The following is a 20739-nucleotide window of genomic DNA, read 5'->3' as shown; positions in this document are numbered from 1 at the left end:
CACATTTTTGCAGGAAAATAATCTTTAGAATTATTCCCATAGATGTATAGGATAGTCTCGGTCTTATTGTAGCTCATTGGATACTCCACACATCCTTTCCGCAATATTTGCTTCACCTATAGTGATTCATTTTTGGGCGGAGACTGTCCAATAGCAGTGGAGCAGCTTAACGGGGAGGCGAGGTGATTGGACAATAGGTTGGGGAGTCAGTTTAACGGGGAGGTGATTGGAGAATAGGTTGGAGTCAGCTTGGATCATTCAGGGTACACGACCGACGCGCAATGAAAACTACAGAAATAGTCGAATTAATGTGATATCGGCTGTTATCGCATGACACAATTTGGGTAAGTTATATTTGGCTATCTAGCTACGCATCGCTGACTAACGTTAACGTAGCTAGTTGGATTTCCAACAGGGATTATTTTTGTAACGAGGCAGGAGTGAACACCTTTACGGTTTTAACTAGGTACGTTAACTAACACACTCCATTGGTAGCCTGTTTGCTAGCTTATCGACCTTGTCATTGGTTGCTAACTGGATGGGAAGCTAATTTGACCGTTTTGAATCGCGAGTAGCGCTAGTCTCTATGGATGTCTTCGTCGTTTTGGCTAGCTAGCTTATGCTAGCTATCATTGGCTTGCTAACGTACGTTACCCAGCCAGCTACGTGTCCACATCTCCTGACGTTAGCCGCACATGAAACCAAACACTCGTTGCTGCAAAGCTAGACATTATTAGCTACTATATTTCAAAATTAAAAGCGCAGAATATGTTGCTATATTGTTGAACAGCGACGTTGCCTGCCTGAGTACAAAACTGAAACCTATAAAACGTGGAAGTTGGAGCCAACCTTCATCATGCTAGCTTAAAAAACAGCACACCCCATTGCTAGCATTACCTAACAGCTAGCTAGCTCTCCACTGAGTCGTCGTTGAAATCAGCTAACTAGGTTGAGGGACGCTCGTTGTATGTTAGCCCAATAATAGACTAAAGGAGTCTAACGTTACATGTTCTGTTTTAAAGGACAATTGGCTCTGGAAGCCAAAACAGTATAATACTCCCATCGGTAAGGTTTTAGAAACATCAATCCCCAAACGTTACTTTCATATCACATCAAAATAATTTCACAAATGCAAAATACACACTTATTGTTTTAACCCGATGATGTTTATAACGCCTGGATGACTGACAGGTGGCGCTGTATTGAAGCACTTGGTACTGCTCAATTGTAAAACATATTTTGGAAGCTATATAAATGCATTAATGTCTACATTCGTTTTGACACGTTTATTCTATTACAGACACCTTAATGCATACTTTTAAATTATATTATTTGAGCGAAACATAACAATTAAAAACAGAAACAAATGTGTTTTCTTTTTACTAATGCTGCTGTCCCCACTACAACAACAAAATACTTAAACAGGTCATTTTGTCCTTAACATTTAATCTCAATACTGTAGAATTCCATTCATTCCTCTGGAGGACTGCTGCTACTGGGGAGAACCAATATGGCTGACTGGTGGCTTCAAAGCCTCTCAATGGCCAATACATAGCATCAGCAATCCAGGGTTTATATTCGTCAGTCATTGGTTTTAACAGTTGTAGCGGACAGTATTTTTCAGTGACAACACCTTTGTGGCATCTGTCTTCTGTTTACACAGGTGTTCGGAGACGTAGATAGCTAATTGGCACAGGTAGTCTACTCTGTCTTCCGTCTTCTCTGTAAACAAGCGTTGTTTTTTGAAAATTATTTATTGCTGATATGAAAGAAAGTCCTTATGCTTCCAAAACCTTACCGCAAGCGATGCGTGTTAATGTTCTGACAGTGTTGGTCTTCTTAACAAAACTCCCCCTTATAGAAGACGCCTTCGTCCAATGACTCATACGTGTAATGGAATTGAGTCACGATCAAGGGCTAGTTGTTTGGGACTGAAGGACATCCAATGATACTGTGGAGTTTAGCTTCTGTGTAAGCAGCATGTGCAATGTTTAGGGTTTTATAGTGAGATCAGCATGTTTTGGGTTTTATAGTGAGATCAGCATGTTCAGGGTTTTATAGTGAGATCAGCATGTTTAGGGTTTTATAGTGAGATCAGCATGTTCAGGGTTTTATAGTGAGATCAGCATGTTCAGGGTTTTATAGTGAGATCAGCATGTTCAGGGTTTTATAGTGAGATCAGCATGTTCAGGGTTTTATAGTGAGATCAGTGCTGTGTGTTTCTAGAAGGTTCCTGGTTTGTGATCCCCCATCACTAATACTCTCCTCTCAGCTGTGTGTTCAGTACACTGAGGTTAACACGAGGACACTATTTTTTACTACATTGCTATAAATCAGGGATGGGCAACTGGTGGCCGTGGGCCCCATTTTGTAAGCCCACGGACCAATATATTTTGTTTGTTTTAGTCATTTAGCAAACGCTCTTATCCAGAGCGACTTACATGAGCAATTAGGGTTAAGTGCCTTGCTCAAGGGCACATCGACATATTTTTCACCTAGTCGGCTCGGGGATTAGAACCAGCCACCTTTCGGTTACTGGCACAATGCTCTTAACCACTAAGCTACCTGCCGCCCCATATATATTTTAAATAATGTGTGTTTTGTATATACATTCATACATACATGCATACATATAGTGCATTTGGAAAGTATTCAGACCCCTTTACGTTTTCCACATTTTGTTACGTTACAGCCTTATTCTACAATTGCTTAAATATGTTTCTTCCCTCATCAGTTTACACCCAATACCTCATCATGACAAAGCGAAAACAAATATTTTGAAAATATTGCAAGGCAGCAGCTACTCTTCCTTGGGTCCAGCAAAATTAAGGCAGTATACAATTTAAAACAACATTATAATACATTCATAACAGGCACCTACTCCACCACCACATATCTACAACACAAAATACACGTTTAAGTGTGCATAGAGCATATGTTATCGTGTGTGCATGCATGTGTCTATGTTTGTGTTGCTTTACAGTCCCTGCTGTTCCATAAGGTGTATTTTTATCTGTTTTTTAAAATCTGATTCTACTGCTTGCATCAGTTACCTGATGTGGAATAGAGTTCCATGTAGTCATGGCTCTATGTAGTACTGTGCGCCTCCCATAGTCTGTTCTGGACTTGGGGACTGTGAAGAGACCTCTGGTGGCATGTCTTGTGGGGTATGCGTGGGTGTCTGAGCTGTGTGCTAGTAGTTTAAACAGACAGCTCGGTGCTTTCAACATGTCAACACCTCTCACAAACACAAGCAGTGATGAAGTCAATCTCTCCTCCACTTTGAGCCAGGAGAGATTGACATGCATATTACATAGATATGCCATTTAGCAGATGCTTTTATCCAAAGCGACTTAGTCATGTGTGCATACATTTCTACGTATGGGTGGTCCCGGGGATCGAACCCACTACCCTGGCGTTACAAGCGCCATGCTCTACCAATTGAGCTACAGAGGACCACACATCCAAGGGCCAGCCGTGCTGCCCTGTTTTGAGCCAATTGCAATTTTCCTAAGTCCCTCTTTGTGGCACCTGACCACACGACTGAACAGTAGTCCAGGTGCGACAAAACTAGGGCCTGTAGGACCTGCCTTGTTGATAGTGTTGTTAAGAAGGTAGAGCAGCGCTTTATTATACGGCACCTCCGTACCTTCAGGCTCTGATCAGTCCCTACACCCAAACGAGGGCATTGCGTTCATCCACCTCTGGCTTGCTGGCTCCCCTACCTCTGCGGAAGCACAGTTCCCGCTCAGCCCAGTCAAAACTGTTCGCTGCTCTGGCACCCCAATGGTGGAACAAGCTCCCTCACGACGCCAGGACAGCGGTGTCACTCACCACCTTCCGGAGACATTTGAAACCCCACCTCTTTAAGGAATACCTGGGATAGGATAAAGTAATCCTTCTACCCGCCCCACCCCCCAAAAAAACAAAAAAAACATTGTAAAGTGGTTATCCCACTGGCAATAAGGTGAATGTACCAATTTGTAAGTCGCTCTGGATAAGAGCGTCTGCTAAATGACGTAAATGTAAATGTTATAGACAGACTTCTCCCCATTTTAGCTAATTTTGTATCAATATGTTTTGACCATGACAGTTTACAATCCAGGGTTACTCCAAACAGTTTAGTCACCTCAACTTGCTCAATCTCCACATTATTTAATTGAGGTTTGGAGTTAAGTGAATGATTTGTTCCAAATACAATGCTTTTAGTTTTAGAAACATTTAGGACTAACTTATTCCTTGCCACCCACTCTGAAACTAACTGCAACTCTTTAAGTGTTGCAATCATTTCAGTCGCTGAAATGTGGTAGTGGAGTAGGGGCCTGACGGGGCACACTTAGTGTGCTGTGAAATCTGTTATGACTGTATTGTAATGTTTAAAAAAAATGTATAACTGCCTGAATTTTGCTGGACCCCAGGAAGAGTAGCTGCTGCCTTGGCAGGTGAGACTTGAAATTGAGCTCAGTTGCATCCTTGAGATGATCATCCTTGAGATGTTTTTTTAAAACTTGATTTGAGTCCACTTGTGGTAAATTCAATTGATTGGACATTATTTGGAAAGGCACACAGCTGTCTATATAAGGTCCCACAGTTGACAGTGCATGTCAAAGCAAAAACCAAGCTGTGAGGTCAAAGGAATTGTCCGTAGAGCTCCGAGACAGGATTGTGTCGAGGCACAGATCTGGGGAAGGGTACCAAACCATTTCTGCAGCATTGAGGGTCCCCAAGAACACAGTGGCCTCCATCATTCTTAAATGGAAGAAGTTTGGAACCACCAAGACTCTTCCAAGAGCTGGCCACCCGGCCAAACTGAGCAATCGGGGGAGAAGGGCTTTGGTCAGGGAGGTGACCAAGAACCCGATTGTCACTCTGACAGAGCTCTAGACTTCATCTGTGGAGATGAGAGAACCATCTCTGCAGCACTCAACCAATTAGGCCTTTATGGTAGAGTGGCCAGACAGAAGCCACTCCTCAGTAAAAGGCACATGACATCCCGCTTGGAGTTTGCCAAAGGGCACCTAAAGACTCTCAGACCATGGGAAACAAGATTCTCTGGTCTGATGAAACCAAGATTTAACTCTTTGGCCTGAATGCCAAGTGTCACGTCTGGAAGAAACCTGGCACCATCCCTACGGTGAAGCATGGTGGAGGCAGCATCATGCTGTGGGGATGTTTTTCAGCGGCAGGGACTGGGAGACTAGTCAGGATCTAGGGGAAAAATGAAAGGAGCAAAGTACCCCGATATCCTTGATGAAAACCTGCTCCAGAGCGCTCAGGACCTCAGACTGGGGTGAAGGTTCACCTTCCAACAGGACAACGACCCTAAGCACACAGCCAAGACGATGCAGGAGAGGCTTCGGGAAAAGTCTCTGAATGTCCTTGAGTGGCCCAGCCAGAGCCCGGACTTGAACCCGATCGAAATCTCTGAAGACACCTGAAAATATCTGTGTAGCAACGCTCCCCATCCAACCTGACCGAGCTTGAGAGGATCTGCAGAGAAGAATGGGAGAAACTCCTCAAATACAGGTGTGCCAAGCTTGTAGCGTAATACCCAAGAAGACTCGATGCTGGAGGTGCTGCCAAAGGTGCTTCAACAAAGTACTGAATAAAGGGTCTGAATACTATGTAAATGTGATATTTCTTTATATATTAAAAACATTTCTTAAAACCATTTTTTGCTTTAAAATTATGGGGTATTGTGTTTAGATTGAGGGGGGGGCAATTTAATCAATTTTGGAATAAGGCTTTAACCTAACAAAATGTGGAAAAAGTCAAGGTCTGAATACTTTCCGAAGGCACTGTGTGTATTTATATATATATATATATATTAGTACCAGTCAAAAGTTTGGACACCTACTCATTCCAGGGTTTTTCTTTATTTTTACTATTTTCTACATTGTAGAATAATAGTGAAGACATCAAAACTATGAAATAACACACATATGGAATCATGTAGTAACCAAAAAAGTGTTAAACAAATCTTTGAGATTCTTCAAAGTAGCCACCCTTTGCCTTGATGACAGCTTTGCACACTTGGCATTCTCTCAACCAGCTTCATGACGTAGTCACCTGGAATGAATTTCAATTGACAGGTGTGCCTTGTTAAAAGTTAATTTGTGGAATTTCTTTCCTTCTTAATGCATTTGACCAATCAGTTGTGTTTTGACAAGGTAGGGGTGGTATACTGAAGATGGTCCTATTTGGTAAAAGAACAAGTCCATATTATGGCAAGAACAGCTCAAGTAAGCAAAGAGGAATGACAGTCCATCATTGCTTTAAGACATGGTCAGTCAATCTGAAACATTTCAAGAACTTTGAAAGTTTCTTGAAGTGCAGTCGCAAAAACCATCAAGCGCTATGATGAAACTGGCTCTCATGAGGACCGCCACAGGAAAGGAAGACCCAGAGTTACCTCTGCTGCAGAGGATGAGTTCATTAGTTACCAGCTTCGGAAATCGGCAATTAACTGCACCTCAGATTGCAGCCCAAATAAATACTAAAGAGTTAAAGTAACAGACACATCTAAACGTCAACTGTTCAGAGGAGACTGCGTTAATCAGGCCTTCATGGTCGAAATGTTGCAAAGAAACCAATAAGAAGACTTGCTTGGGCCAAGAAACATGTGCAATTGACATTAGGCCGGTGGAAATCTGTCCTTTGGTCTGATGAGTCCAAATTTGTGACTTTTGGTTCCAACCGCTGTGTCTTTGTGACACAGATTAGATGAACGGATGATCTCTGCATGTGTGGTTCCCACTGTGAAGCATGGAGGTGTGGGGTGTGAGAGAAATATTAACATGTAACATGTTTACCTGCTTTGTTTTAATATTAATAATTAACAATTATACAGTTGAAGTTTACATACACTTAGGTTGGAGTAATTAAAACTAGTTTTTCAACCACTCCACAAATGTCTTGTTAATAAACTATAGTTTTGGCAAGTCGGTTAGGACATCTACTTTGTGCATGACACAAGTCATTTTTCCAACAATTGTTTACAGACAGATTATTTCACTTATAATTCACTGTATCACAATTCCAGTGGGTTAGAAGTTTACATACACTAAGTTGACTGTGCCTTTAAACAGCTTGGAAAATTCCAGAAAATGATGTCAAAGCTTTAGAAGCTTCTGATAGGCTAATTTGACATCATTTGAGTCAATTGGAGAGGTACCTGTGGATGTATTTCAAGGCCTACCTTCAAACTCAGTGCCTCTTTGCTTGACATCATGGGAAAATCAAAAGAAATCAGCCAAGACCTCAGAAAAAAAACGCCACATTGTCTGGTTCATCCTTTCCAAACGCCTAAAGGTACCACATTCATCTGTACAAACAATAGTACGCAAGTATAAACACCATGGGACCACGCAGCCGTCATACCGCTCAGGAAGGAGATGCGTTCTGTCTCCTAGAGATGAACGTACTTTGGTGCGAAAAGTGCAAATCAATCCCAGAACAACAGCAAAGGACCTTGTGAAGATGCTGGAAGAAACCGGTACAAAAGTATCTATATCCACAGTAAAACGAGTCCTATATCGACATAACCTGAAAGGCCGCTCAGCAAGGAAGAAGCCACTGCTCCAAAACCGCCATGAAAAAGCCAGACTACGGTTTGCAACTGCACATGGGGACAAAGATTGTACTTTTTGGAGAAATGTCCTCTGGTCTGATGAAACAAAAATAGAACTGTTTGGCCATAATGACCATCGTTTTGTTTGGAGGAAAAGGGGGGGGAGCTTGCAAGCCGAAGAACACCATCCCAACCGTGAAGCAAGGTATTGGAGTGGCCATCACAAAGCCCTGACCTCAATCCTATAGAAAATGTGTGGGCAGAACTGAAAAAGCGTGTGCGAGCAAGGAGGCCTACAAACCTGACTCAGTTACACCAGCTCTGTCAGGAGGAATGGGCCAAAATTCACCCAACTTATTGTGGGAAGCTTGTGGAAGGCTACCTGAAATGTTTGACCCAAGTAAAAACAATTTAAAGGCAATGCTACCAAATACTAATTGAGTGTATGTAAACTTCTGACCCACTGGGAATGTGATGAAAGAAATAAAAGCAGAAAATAAATAATTCTCTTTACTATTATTCTGACATTTCACGTTCTTAAAATCAAGTGGTGATCCTAACTGACCTAAGACAGAATTTTTACTAGGATTAATTGTCAGGATTTGTGAAAAACTGAGTTTAAATGTATTTGGCTAAGGTGTATGTAAACTTCCGACTTCAACTGTTTGCTGTTCTACTAATGCTGTGTTAGTCTAGGTGTGTGTGGTCAACGACATGTATAGTGTTGATTCATCCGCATACATAGACACACTGGCTTTACTCAAAGCCAGTGGCATGTCATTAGTAAAGATTGAAAAAAGTAAGGGGCTTAGACAGCTGCCCTGGGGAATTCCTGATTCTACCTGGATTATGTTGGATAGGCTTCCATTAAGAACACCCTCTGTGTTCTGTTAGACAGGTAACTCTGTTTCCACAATATAGCAGGGGGTGTAAAGCCGTTTTTCCAGCAGCAGACTATGATCGATATTGTTAAAAGCCGCACTGTAGTCTAACAAAACAGACCCCACTGTCTTTTTATCATAAATGTATATCAGCCAATCATCAGTAAAGTGTTGTGCTTGTTGAATGTCCTTCCCTATAAGTGTGCTGAAAGTCTTGTCAATTTGTTTACTGTAAAATGGCATTGTATCTGGTCAAACACCATTTTTCAAAAGTTTACTAAGGGTTGGGAACAGGCTGATTGGTCGGCTATTTGAGCCAGTAAAGGGGGCTTTACTATTCTTAGGTAGTGGAATTACTTTTGCTTCCCTCCAGGCCTGAAGGCACACACTTTCTATTAGGCTTATATTAAAGATATGGCACTTCTTCCATACTCACTTTATGGAATTCAAAATTACAATGCTTTTCTTTCATAATTTGGTCAGATATACTTGGACGTGTAGTGTCAGTGTTTGTTGCTGGCATGTCATGCCTAAGTTTGCTAATCTTGCCAATGAAACAATAATTAAAGTAGTTGGCAATATCAGACGGTTTTGTGACGAATGAGTCATCTGATTCAATGAATGATGGAGCTGAGTTTGCCTTCTTTCCTAAAATTGCATTTGGTGTTCCAAAGCTTTTTACTATCATTCTTTATATAATTTATCTTTGTTTCATAGTGTAGTTTCTTCTTCTTTTTATTCAGTTTAGTCACATGATTTCTCAATTTGCAATACGTTTGCCAATCGGTTGTGCAGCCAGATTTATTTGCCATTCCTTTTGCCTCATCCCTCTTAACCACACAATTTTCAATTCCTCATCAATCCACGGGGATTTAACAGTTTTTACAGTCATTTTCTTAATGGGTGCATGCTTATTAGTAACTGGGAGAAGCAATTTCATAAATGTGTCAAGTGCAGCGTCTGATTGCTCCTTATTACACACCACGGACCAACATATATATTCTTTACATCAACAACATAGGAATCACTTCAAAACGTATTGTATGCCCAGCCTAATAATAATATATGGTTCTTAATATAGACCGCAACATCGCCCCCATTGGCATTTCTGTGTTTTCGGTATTTGTTATAACCATGTATTGCTACCACTGTATTCATCTAAGGTATTATCTAAGTGAGTTTCAGAGATAGTCAGAATGTGAATGTCATCTGTTACAAGCAAGTTGTCTTCATGAACCTTGTTTCTTAGGCTACATACAGTACCAGTCAAAAGTTTGGACACACCTACTCATTCAAGGGTTTTTCTTAATTTTTACATTGTAGAATAATAGAGAAGACATCAAAACTATGAAATAACACATATGGAATCATTTAGTAACCAAAAATGTGTTAAACAAATATATATTTTATATTTGAGATTCTTCACATAGCCACCCTTTGCCTTGATGACAGCTTTGCACACTTGGCATTTTCTCAACCAGCTTCACCTGGAATGCTTTTCCAACAGTCTTGAAGGAGTTCCCACATATGCTGAGCACTTGTTGGCTGCTTTTCCTTCACTCTGCGGTCCAACTCATCCCAAACCATCTCAATTGGGTTGAGGTCGGGGGATTGTGGAGGTGTTGTAGAAAATTATCAAGCAAACAAAGTATTTCCAGAGTTTTGTAGAATTTTTAAGATATACTTTATTACAATTAGACAAAGCTGAGGTGGTCTGCAGAGCATCTGCTTTCACACCTCTCAGTTTATATAGTCATTTTACATATATTTTAGCTTAATCCCTCCCTTGTTGGTTCCCCCACCACTGTCTCCAGTTTGCACCTCTTGACCCTCCCACTTCCTTATTTTATGATGGTGGCAAAATTTGACTTCTCCCCCTTCTATGTATTCAGTTTGGAAACAATGGTGGCGTGACCAACCAAGCCTTGTCATCCAAAAATAACAGCCCTGTCATGTAAATAATCATGTTCAGTTTGAACTCTGTTCAACCCCGGCTCACCCTGGCTTGACCTGGAGATTGATTGTGGACATGGCAGGTCCACAATCAATCTTTCAAACATACCCAAGCCTAACCCCTCTCTCCCACCCGTCATGCTGTAATTCATCAGGAAGACGCCCAAGGAGAGACAAAGGGTTTAGCCTGAACTCTGTTCAACCATGGCTCGTTCCAGGGATCTGCCTAAGGAGAGCCACAGGGCAACAGTCTGGTTTCAGTCACTGATAAGATAAGACAACTGTAGAATTTGACCCGAAGACAGGTCAGATGCCCATTTCTCTCTCTCTCTCTCACACACACACACACAAACACAAACCCAGTGAGAGGAACCAACCAAGTTCTTGCTTAGCAACAGAGATGCACCAATCCAAAAATCCACATCAGAGGCCAGGTCATCTGATGCAGCACTCTATCACCCTCCTTCTTGGTAAAATAGCCCTTACACAGCCTGGAGGTGTGTTGGGTCATTGTCCTGTTAAACAAATGAGTCCCACTAAGCCCAAACCAGATGGGATGGCGTATCGCTGCAGAATGCTGTGGTAGCCATGCTGGTTGTGTACCTTGAATTCTAAATAAATCACAGACAGTGTCACCAGCAAAGCACCCCCACACCATAACACCACCTCCTCCATGCTTTATGGTGGGAACTACACATGCGGAGATCATCTGTTCACCCACACCGCGTCTCACCAGACACGGCAGTTTGAACCAAAAATCTTACATTTCGACTCTAGACCAAAGGACAAATTTCCACCAGTCTGTCAATTTCTCATGTTTCTTGGCCCAAGCAGGTCTCTTCTTCTTATTGGTGTCCTTTAGTAGTGGTTTCTTTGCAGCAATTCGACCATGAAGGCCTGATTCACACAGTCCCCTCTGAACACACAGTGGACTTCCTACTAGGGCACACCGCCTCAGTGCTAACAGTATAACTCTGGTTCATAGGCTCATGATTACTGCATCCAATAGCTGTAGGATCAACAGAGGCATTCAGGGCAGTTAGAGGGACATACATAAAGTTACTTACATTGTGTCTGCCAACGCCCCTGGGATAATGTACATTTGATGCAGCATTATGACAACTCAGCGACACAAAGGTAGGGATTAACTGAGCTGTTCTTGGGTCATAAGTCATTATATCCTATGCATGTGACAAATACACTTAGATTTTATTTGATATAGTGTGTGTTTACCAGAGACTAATGTGAAGAACATGACCTGCACCAAAGTCAGATTAGGAAATAGGCCAAGGACTAAAGTGTGTTTGCTACTACTTTCACCACTTTTAGTCTTGAATTCTTCGGTTGTTTACTACACTAACTTACTCCCTCTGTTTAGCACATGGCCTCACAGGTGAATCCTTAAAGAGATGGGTGGGGCTAAGGCTTAAGAGGGTGTGAACGATGCTGAATGGGTGTCGACAAAGCTTTCTCCAGTAGGTGTACCAAAACATTCAAGGGCCATTTTTACAAAGGTGTTGTTACACGTTTATCAACTTTCAAAGCAGGATTACTTTCCCATTGTTCCTCAACTGTAGTGTATGATATACCATTTTGTAGCTCTGAGTCTGTACTCTTATCCAATGTAAATATAACAATTTATAATGTTGCTACATAAGACTGAAACGAGGTGGTGGGTGACATGAACTGTAACTCAGTAAAATCTTTGATATTGTTGCATGTTGTGTTTTTTTACCTGATTTCCACTAGATAACACAGCCACACAATCAAAACAGATTTCCCATTTTGACCTCAGTTGCCACTCCGGTGGGAGAAATCAATAGGTGAAAATAACAGCCAATCACAACACTGGCGGGTAAGTAGTGCTGTGAAACACTTTCATTCCACTATTATGGACATCTGAAATTACAATTAAAAAAAAAATCCTGTGTAGCAAATGTAGTTCAGTTAATTTTCAATGGTCTACCAGCTAAATTGCAGTGGTCTGAAGGATAGGTCCAGTCTATGATTTCTATAGTTGAAAAGACACCCACCCTGTATTCAAGAGCATGCTGTCTCAACTGATGAACACAAAACCCTCAGATGTGGAATAGGGTCTAAGCTGCTACATATGCGAATACAAAAAAAGAAGAGTTTACACGTTTGTAGATTATTGACTTTGATGGTTTAAAAACGACAATTTTTCATTAAATATTTTTTCACAAAAATGATATAGTTTGACAACACTGTTTTAATGTTTTTATATGATATCAACTTCAACCAGTTCTATTTTTCAGTGATGAAGGTATTCAAAACAGGTCTACCTGGAGCACGTTTTAACTCCTGAATGTTTTGGCGTTCAGGTTTAAAAAAAAAAAAAAAAAAAAAAGTCCCTTTCTGACCACTTCTTCCATGGGCAAACATGTATGGAAAGTTTTTTTTGTTTGTTTAAATCAAAAGGGATTCTTTCAAAAAGTGATTGAATTCAAATGGATTTACTCTACTGGAGTTATATCCCCCAGGGCTATGCAGAGTCCCAACCATACATCATGGATTTACTCTACTGGAGTTATATCCCCCAGGGCTATGCAGAGTCCCAACCATACATCATGGATTTACTCTACTGGAGTTATATCCCCCAGGGCTATGCAGAGTCCCAACCATACATCATGGATTTACTCTACTGGAGTTATATCCCCCAGGGCTATGCAGAGTCCCAACCATACATCATGGATTTAATCTACTGGAGTTATATCCCCCAGGGCTATGCAGAGTCCCAACCATACATCATGGATTTACTCTACTGGAGTTATATCCCCCAGGGCTATGCAGAGTCCCAACCATACATCATGGATTTAATCTACTGGAGTTATATCCCCCAGGGCTATGCAGAGTCCCAACCATACATCATGTCCTCCACCTACAGGGACACACATGCCCAGGGGATCAGTGCTTTAATTAGCCTGTCATGGATTAACAGGTGCTCTCTGTTAGGCCTAGATTGTATCTAAGGCTGCTTTGTGTGCATTTAGGAATCTCCTATTTCTGCAGTTTAAATCCTAACTGACTGAATCCATAAGAGGAAACACTGAATGGGATAATCACACTGATCTAAGTAATGTGAAGGGACTGAACTGACATGGCTAGCGGAGCATGTCCGTAGCATGCAGACAGAGAGAGGGAGCAGAGAGTCCCACTGATAGACAGACGGGCAGGAGGCCTGGCTGGAGGCCCCACTGATAGACAGACGGGCAGGAGGCCTGGCTGGAGGCCCCACTGATAGACAGACGGGCAGGAGGCCTGGCTGGAGGGCCCACTGATAGACAGACGGGCAGGAGGCCTGGCTGGAGGCCCCACTGATAGACAGACGGGCAGGAGGCCTGGCTGGAGGCCCCACTGATAGACAGACGGGCAGGAGGCCTGGCTGGAGGGCACACTGATAGACAGACGGGCAGGAGGCCTGGCTGGAGGGCACACTGATAGACAGAGGGGCAGGAGGCCTGGCTGGAGGCCCCACTGATAGACAGACGGGCAGGAGGCCTGGCTGGAGGCCCCACTGATAGACAGACGGGCAGGAGGCCTGGCTGGAGGCCCCACTGATAGACAGACGGGCAGGAGGCCTGGCTGGAGGCCCCACTGATAGACAGACGGGCAGGAGGCCTGGCTGGAGGCCCCACTGATAGACAGACGGGCAGGAGGCCTGGCTGGAGGCCCCACTGATAGACAGACGGGCAGGAGGCCTGGCTGTGAGCTCTGTCAGATCTGTGTTATAAAGCTCCCTCCTATGGGGAGGCTTGTACCCCTATTGAGAGAGACTAGGGTTCTCTCTGGATTACACTGTGAAAGCAGCATTGAGGAAGAGCAACACGTCTCCTGATTATCCTGTTGAATCAGCGTGTTACTCGCCTGGTCTTTCTGGATTCATGTTACGCAGTTTTGGAATAGGACAAGTAGCTGTTCAGACCACACACACACACAGCCTTCCTAGTAGCTGGTCAGACCACACACAGCCTTCCTAGTAGCTGGTCAGACCACACACACACACAGCCTTCCTAGTAGCTGGTCAGACCACACACAGCCTTCCTAGTAGCTGTTCAGACCACACACACACACAGCCTTCCTAGTAGCTGGTCAGACCACACACAGCCTTCCTAGTAGCTGGTCAGACCACACACAGCCTTCCTAGTAGCTGGTCAGACCACACACAGCCTTCCTAGTAGCTGGTCAGACCACACACACACACAGCCTTCCTAGTAGCTGGTCAGACCACACACACACACAGCCTTCCTAGTAGCTGGTCAGACCACACACACACACAGCCTTCCTAGTAGCTGGTCAGACCACACACAGCCTTCCTAGTAGCTGGTCAGACCACACACAGCCTTCCTAGTAGCTGGTCAGACCACACACAGCCTTCCTAGTAGCTGGTCAGACCACACACAGCCTTCCTAGTAGCTGGTCAGACCACACACAGCCTTCCTAGTAGCTGGTCAGACCACACACAGCCTTCCTAGTAGCTGGTCAGACCACACACAGCCTTCCTAGTAGCTGGTCAGACCACACACAGCCTTCCTAGTAGCTGGTCAGACCACACACAGCCTTCCTAGTAGCTGGTCAGACCACACACAGCCTTCCTAGTAGCTGGTCAGACCACACACAGCCTTCCTAGTAGCTGGTCAGACCACACACAGCCTTCCGTGATGCATGTGATTCCCAGGGAAGCGGTTTTGGGATAGGCCTAGTTATGTCTGTTTCATCCTTAGGCCCGTCCCTGATGTCCCAAATGTCACCCTGTTCCTTACATAGTGCACTACTTCTGACCAGTACTACAGGGAGCAGGGTTACATTAGAGAAGCGGTTTACTGCCAGTCCTCCATAGGAAATCATGGAATTCTACAGTATTTGATTTCCATGTAGATTTGTCCTTAACATGGATTGAAGTCTTTTTTGTTGTTGTCTTAATTAATGTTTAGCTCACATAATATCATAAACATGGCAAAAACCAATGTAGACATTAATGCAGTTCTATAGCTTCTTCTCTCTCTTTCTGCTTCATGTAACAGTATGCAGTGCATTCGGAAAGTATTCAGACCCCTTGTTACATTACAGCCTTATTCTAAAATGGATCTACACACTGTACCCCATAATGACAAAGCAAATGACAAAGTTTTTAGAAATTGTAGCAAATTATTATTTTTATTTTGTTAAACGGACCCAAGAACTGTGTGTGAAATTTGCTGTGTGCCGTCAGGTCTCCATCAAAACCTGTTTTGTCTTTGTCATTATGGGGTATTGTGTGTTGATTGGTGAGGGGGACAAAAATTAATTTAATCCATTTTAAAATAAGGCTTTAATATAACAAAATGTGGAAAAAGTCAATGGGGAAGAATCATTTCCGAATGCACTGTATGTCCACTGTGACACACAGACCTGTCGTGGTGGCTGTATAACAAGTACATCACAGCGCAGGAACAATAGGTACCTGAGGCCTGGCCGGTTTACTGTGCCAGTCACGACTCAGCCCAGAGTTGAACTGGTGCCTATTCGGAGATGATTCCAGGGGAGGCCGGTTTACTGTGCCAGCCACGACTCAGAGCCCAGAGTTGAACTGGTGCCTATTCGGAGATGATTCCAGGGGAGGCCGGTTTACTGTGCCAGCCACGACTCAGAGCCCAGAGTTGAACTGGTGCCTATTCGGAGATGATTCCAGGGGAGGCCGGTTTACTGTGCCAGCCACGACTCAGAGCCCAGAGTTGAACTGGTGCCTATTCGGAGATGATTCCAGGGGAGTCCGGTTTACTGTGCCAGCCACGACTCAGAGGCCAGAGTTGAACTGGTGCCTATTCGGAGATGATTCCAGGGGAGGCCGGTTTACTGTGCCAGCCACGACTCAGAGCCCAGAGTTGAACTGGTGCCTATTCGGAGATGATTCCAGGGGAGTCCCTTGAATGATGAAGCATAATGTGTTGTCTTGATATGACGTGGACCTGGATTTGAGGCTTTGGCTGACTCTGGGGTTTTGGAGAGATTTGTATTTATTATGGATCCCCATTAGCTGCTGCCAAGGCAGCAGCTACTCTTCCTGGGGTCTGGCAAAATTAAGGCAGTTATACAATTTTTAAAACATTAGAATACATTCATAACATATTTCACAGCACACTGTGTGCGATCAGGCCCCTACTCCACCACTACCACATACAGTACCAGTCAAAAGTTTGGACACACCTACTCATTCCAGGGTTTTTCTTTATTTTTTTTTACTATTTTCTACATTGTAGAATAATAGTGAAGACATCAAAACTATGAAATAACACATATGGAATCATGTAGTAACTAAAAAAGTGTTAAACAAATCAAAATATATTTTATATTTGAGTTTCTTCAAAGTAGCAATCCTTTGCCTTGATGACAGCTTTGCACACTCTTGGCATTCTCTCAACAAGCTTCACCTGGAATGCTTTTCCAACAGTCTTGAAGGAGTTCCCACAAATGCTGTGCATTTGTTGGCTGCTTTTCCTTCACTCTGCGGTCCAACTCATCCCAAACCATCTCAATTGGGTTGAGGTCGGGTGATTTTGGAGGCCAGGTCATCAATCAATCAATCAATCAATCAATCAAATGTATTTATAAAGCCCTTTTTACATCAGCAGATGTCACAAAGTGCTATACAGAAACCCAGCCTAAAACACCAAACAGCAAGCAATGCAGATGTAGAAGCATGGTGGCTAGGAAAAACTCCCTAGAAAGGCAGAAACCTAGGAAGAAACCTAGAGAGGAACCAGGCTCTGAGGGGTGGCCAGTCCTCTTCTGGCTGTGCTGGGTGGAGATTATAACAGTACATGGCCATTAAGGCCAGATTTATCTCCAAGATGTTCAAACGTTCATAGATGACCAGCAGGGTTAAATAATAATCACAGTGGTTGTAGAGGGTGAAACAGGTCAGTACATCAGGAGTAAACATCACTTGGCTTTTCATAGCCGGGCATTTAGAGGTTGAAATAGCAGGTGTGGTAGAGAGAGAGAGTTGAAAACAGCAGGTCTGGGACAAGGTAGCACGTCCAGTGAACAGGTCAGGGTTCCATAGCCGCAGGCAAAAGAGTGGAAACTGGAGCAGCAGCACGACCAGGTGGACTGGGGACAGCCAGGAGTCATCAGGCCAGGTAGTCCTGAGGCATGGTCCTAGGGCATACTTAAATTCACACAGGACACCGGATAAGACAGGAGAATAACACCAGATATATCAGACTGATCCTTGCCCCCCGACACATAGACTATTGCAGCATAGCTACTGGAGGCTGAGACGGGGGATCGGGAAACACTGTGGCCCCGTCCGACGATACCCCCGGACAGGGCCAACCAGGCAGGATATAACTCCACCCACTTTGCCAAAGCACAGCCCCCACACCACCAGAGGGATATCAACAGACCACCAACCTACTACCCTGAGACAAGGCTGAGTATAGCCCACGAAGATCTCCTCCACTGCACGAGTCCAAGGGGGTGACAAACCCGACAGGAAGATCACGTCAGTGACTCAACCCACTCAAGTGATGCACCCCTCCTAGGGACGGCATGGAAAGGACCAGTAAGCCAGTGACTCAGCCCCCGTAATAGGGTCAGAGGCAGAGAATCTCAATGGAGAGACAGGAACCGGCCAGGCAGAGACAGCAAGGGCGGTTTGTTGCTCCAGTGCCTTGCCGTTCACCTTCGCACCCCTGGGCCAAACTACACTCAATCATAGGACCTACTGAAGAGATGAGTCTTCAGTAAAGACATAAAGGTCGAGACCTAGTCTGCGTCTCTCACATGGATAGGCAGACCATTCCATAAAAATGGAGCTCTATAGGAGAAAGCTCTGCCTCCAGCTGTTTGCTTAGAAATTCTAGGGACAATAAGGAGGCCTGCGTCTTGTGACCGTAGCGTACGTGTAAGTATGTACGGCAGGACCAAATCAGAGAGATAGGTAGGAGCAAGCCCATGTAATGCTTTGTAGGTTAGCAGTACAACCTTGAAATCAGCCCTAGCCTTAACAGGAAGCCAGTGTAGAGAGGGTAGCACTGGAGTAATATGATCACATTTTTTGGTTCTAGTCAAGATTCTAGCAGCCGTGTTTAGCACTGAAGTGTATTTAGTGCTTTATCTGGGTAGCCGGAGTGTAGAGCACTGCAGTAGTCTAATCTAGAAGTGACAAAAGCATGGACTGTCTTTTCCACATAATTTTTGGACAAAAAGTTTCTGATTTTTGCAATGTTACGAAGATGGAAAAAAGCTGTCCTTGAAATATTCTTGATATGTTCGTCAAAAGAGAGATCAGGGTCCAGAGTAATGCAGAGGTCCTTCAGTTTTTTTTCAGACTGTACAACCATCAAGATTAATTGTCAGATCCAACAGAAGATCTCTGTTTCTTGGGACCTAGAACTAGCATCTCTGTTTTGTCCGAGTTTAAAAGTAAAATATTTCCTTATGCCTAAAACACAGGCTTCCAGGGTAGGCAATTTTGGGGCTTCACCGTGTTTCATTGAAATGTAGAGCTGTGTGTCGTCCGCATAGCAATGAAAGTTAACATTGTGTTTCCGAATGACATCACCAAGAGGTAGAATATATAGTGAAAACAATAGTGGTCCTAAAACGGAACCTTGAGGAACGCCGAAACGTACAGAGGACAAACCATCCACAGAGATTTCATGACTAGAAGCTCAAAAGACGAAAACGCAGTCATTTTTGGGAGGGTAAATTGACATTTGCTATCGTAAATGTTATCAACACCTCCGCCTTTGCGGGATGCGTGGGGGATATGGTCACTAGTGTAACCAGGAGGAGAGGCCTCATTTAACACAGTAAATTCATCAGGCTTGAGCCATGTTTCAGTCTGGCCAATCATATCAAGATTATGATCAGTGATTAGTTCATTGACCATAACTGCCTTGGAAGTGAGGGATCTAACATTAAGTAGCCCTATTTTGAGATGTGAGATATCACAATCTCTTTCAATAATGACAGGAATGGAGGAGCTCTTGATTCCATGTTTAGTTTTGCTCAACCTAGATCGAGGCACAGACATGGTCTCAATGGGGAAAGCTGAGCTGACTACACTGACTGTGCTAGTGGCAGACTCCACTAAGCTGACAGGCTGGCTAACAGCCTGCTGCCTGGCCTGCACCCTATCTCATTGGGGAGCTAGGGTGAAGGCCATCTGATGCAGCACTCAATCACTCCTTATTGGTCAAATAGCCCTTACACAGCCTTGAGGTGTGTTTTGGGTCATTGTCCTGTTGAAAATCAAATGATCGCTGCAGAATGCTGTGGTAGCCATGCTGGTTAAATGTTCCTTGAATTGTAAATAAATCACTGACAATGTCACCAGCAAAGCACCCCCACACCATCACACCTCCTCCTCCATGCTTCACGGAGGGAGCCACACATGCAGAGATCATCCATTCACCTACTCTGCATCTCACAAAGACATGGCTGTTGGAACCAAAAATCAAATAATTGGACTCATCAGACCAAAGGACAGATTTCCAATGATCTAATGTCCATTGCTCGTGTTTCTTGGCCCAAGCAAGTTTCTTCTTCTTATTGGTGTCTTTTAGTAGTGGTTTCTTTGCAGCAATTCGACCATGAAGGCCTGATTTCACGGAGTCTCTTCTGAACAGTTGATGTTGATGTTTCTGTTACTTGAACTCTGTGAAGCATTTATTTGGGCTGCAATCTGAGGTGCATTTAACTCTAATGAACTTATCCTCTGCAGCAGAGGTAACTCTGGGTCTTCCTTTCCTGTGGCGGTCCTCATGAAAGCCAGTTTCATCAAAGCACTTGATGGTTTTTGCGACTGCACTTGAAGAAACTTTAAAAGTTCTTGAAATGTTCCGAATTGACTGACCTTCATGTCTTAAAGTAATGATGGACTGTCGTTTCTCTTTGCTTATTTGAGCTGTTCTTGCCATAATATGGACTTGGTCTTTTACCAAATAGGGCTATCTTCTGTATACCACTCCTACCTTGTCACAACACAACTGATTGGCTCAAACGCATTAAGAAGGAAATAAATTCCACAAATTAACTTTTAAGAAGGCACACCTGTTAATTGAAATGTATTCCAGGTGACTACCTCATGAAGATGGTTGAGAGAATGCCAAAAGTGTGCAAAGCTGTCATCATGGCAAAGGGTGGCTACTTTGAAAAATCTAAAATATATTTTGATTTGTTTAACACTTTTTTGGTTACTACATGATTCCATATGTGTTAATTCATAGTTCTGATGTCTTCTATTATTCTACAATGTAGAAAATAGTAAAAATAAAGAAAACCCTGCAATGAGTGGATGTCAACTTTTGACTGGTACTGTATCTACAA

General features: G+C 43.4%; 1 protein-coding gene across 1 annotated transcript in view; it reads left to right on the top strand.

Moving 5' to 3' along the window:
- Positions 1-231: 231 nt before the first annotated feature.
- The window catches only part of LOC311143710 (hyccin 2-like), a 161344-nt gene continuing 140836 nt past the window's right edge, over positions 232-20739 (top strand). The window contains exon 1 of the mRNA XM_084179578.1: positions 232-344. The gene's annotated coding sequence lies outside the window, so the exon portion shown is untranslated. The remainder of the gene's footprint in view (positions 345-20739) is intronic.

This window comes from Coregonus lavaretus, assembly GCF_964263955.1.
Source record: "Coregonus lavaretus genome assembly, chromosome: 16".
Lineage (NCBI taxonomy): Eukaryota > Metazoa > Chordata > Actinopteri > Salmoniformes > Salmonidae > Coregonus > Coregonus lavaretus.
Note: the sequence above shows the minus strand (reverse complement) of the source record. Positions and strands in the feature narration are given on the sequence as shown.